General features: G+C 44.7%; 1 non-coding gene across 1 annotated transcript; it reads left to right on the forward strand.

Moving 5' to 3' along the window:
* Positions 1-2,011: 2,011 nt before the first annotated feature.
* Positions 2,012-2,207, forward strand: LOC148147022 (U2 spliceosomal RNA). The gene has a single exon (XR_015760304.1). It is a non-coding gene; the product is annotated as a U2 spliceosomal RNA (small nuclear RNA).
* Positions 2,208-2,545: the final 338 nt, after the last annotated feature.

The raw sequence follows: 2,545 nt of genomic DNA on the forward strand, positions 1-2,545 counted from the left end.
CAACTCCACTTCCAGGGAACTATGAACCTGCACTCCAAGGTGCCTTTGTTCAGCAATCACATCTTACCATTAAATGTGTAAGTCCTGCCCTGATTTGCCTCACCAAAATCCAGCAACTCCAATTTATCTAAATTAAACTCTATCTGCCACTCCTCAGCCCATTGGTTCATCTGATCAAGGTCCTGTTGTATTCTGAGGTAACCATCTTCATTCTCCACATCATCACAAGTTGTAGTGTCATCTGCAAACCTACTAAACATATCTCCTATTATCACATCTAAGTCTTTATATAAATGATGGACGTAAGTAGACTCAGCCCCAATCCTTGCAACTCACCCTTGGTCACAGGCCACCAGTTCGAAAAGCAATCATTAACCTCCACCTTCTGCCTACTAATTTCAAGCCAATTTTGTATTGAAATGGCTAGCTTTCCCTGGATTCCATGTGACTAACTTCTGAACTGTGATAATAAGATTTCTGAACAGTTCACTGGATAAAGAATGTAAATTGTAAAAATCATACATGATTTTGTTTAATGTGATTCACGATAATAGGAACTATGGATAAAATCTGAATGCTTCTATTTTAAATGTTGAGAATTTATGAAACATTACCATCCTTCGGGAATGAGATGGCCCTTATAACACAATCATAAAGTTAATGTAATGGTGCAGCCAACATGGCGGACAAATTATATGATCCCAGTTATTGCCAGGCGATTGGAGTAAGACAGTGACGAAGACTTACAGGTGCCCGCGCACGCGCGCACCCACGCACGCACACACACACACACTGACCAAAGGCCAGAGATGTTGGCTAATCTTGATGTTCATTGTTTCCTGGTGTTGAGGCACAACGTCGAAATATATCAATAACAATGAAAAGGGAAGCTGAGAACTATTAGCAGGATGGTGTTGAATGTCAGGAATGTTGGGGTAGATGGATGGATGACAGATGAAGTCCAATGTGGAGAATTGTGAGGTGATAGATTTCGAGCAGAAGAAGAGACAATTGACAATACGGCTCCAAATTACAGAGGGGTTAACAGGAGCAGATTGAACATGGACTTATGGAATCTATGTTGGCAGAACAGGCTGAGAGAACATCTCATAAAGAACACTGTTTCCGTGTCCTTGTTCACAGTGACTGAGACTGTGAGAGCATTGAGGCGTTGTAGCGCTTTTCGAGCATTGATTCCTCTTCTGGAAACCACACGATCAGAAGGATTGTGGAGACAATCGAGACAAGGTCAAACAGGTTCACAATAACGTTCCCGGGATGAGCATGCTCAATCTGCATCATCGCTTGGAGGAGTTGGAGCTGGTATCCTGAGGAAGAGTTGGCTGAGGAATTGCAAACCACACACTCACACCTCCACCCACATCTCCGTCCACGGCCCCAAAGGAGCTTTCCACATCCATCAAAGTTTCACCTTCATTACACAAATGTCATTTATTATATCCTTTGCTCCCGATGTGATCTCCTGTATATTGAGGAGACTGGATATCTTCTCTCCGAGCTCTTTATGGAACATCTATGGGGCAACCGCACAAATCAACCCCACCGCCCCGTGGCCAAACATTTCAACTCCCCCTCTCATGAAGATCCTGGGCCTCCTCCATCGCCACTCCCTTACCACCCAATTCCTGGAGAAAGAACCCCTCATCTTCCAGCTCGGGACCCTTCAAACCCTGGGCATCAATGTGGATTTCACCAGCCTCCACATTTCCCCTCCGCCACATTACACCAGTTCCAAACTTCCATCTCAGCACCATCCTCATGACCTATCCTGCCAATCTTCCTTCCCACCCATCCGCTCCACCATCCTCCCCAACCTATTCCCTTCATACCCACCCACATTCACCTATTGCACTCTAAGCTACCTTCTCCCACGCCCCAACCCCTCCTGATGAAGGCCTTTTGTCCGAAACGTCGATTTTCCTACTCCATGGATGGTGTCTGAGCTGCTGTGCTTTTCCAGCACCACTCTAATCTTGATGATAACCCCAGTATCGCTTCTCGGCCTTTTGACTGAGATCATGTGTAGTTCTGTTCTTGTCAGTTTCAATATCTGATATATTGTTCAACTGACTTAGGGACTGAATATTAATCTGGTTTTTGCAGGAAGGAGTTGGGTTAGGAGCTTGCTCCGTCAACTTGGCGCATTGTCCTGGTATTGCAGTGTTTCTGGGAAAGGTGCACCCCTCATTAAAGAATCCGAAAAGCAGCTTTATCTGTTTACTGTTGTATGTGTTTGCTTTATTTCTCGTGTACCGAGTCTGTGTGTAAGAAAGGGTACAGACTGCCTTTTGGTCAAGTCAGACTCGCTTTCATGCAAATCAATTTGTTTTAGTTATTATTCACTAGTCTCTTTCTGCATGTTCAGCCCACAGTCTCAATGTTATCACTTCATTCCTGGTGCACGCCGCCCTTCCCAACAACCCGCAACTGCGAACAACAGAAGTCAAACAAAGTTACCCACCAGCTCTACCTAATGTCAAACGGCATTTCAGAAAACAAAATGCAGACGATGAAGCTATCGAAG

The sequence above is a fragment of the Chiloscyllium plagiosum genome, unplaced genomic scaffold (assembly GCF_037043375.1).
Source record: "Chiloscyllium plagiosum isolate Xiang-an unplaced genomic scaffold, Cpla_swu_hap1 HiC_scaffold_18, whole genome shotgun sequence".
Lineage (NCBI taxonomy): Eukaryota > Metazoa > Chordata > Chondrichthyes > Orectolobiformes > Hemiscylliidae > Chiloscyllium > Chiloscyllium plagiosum.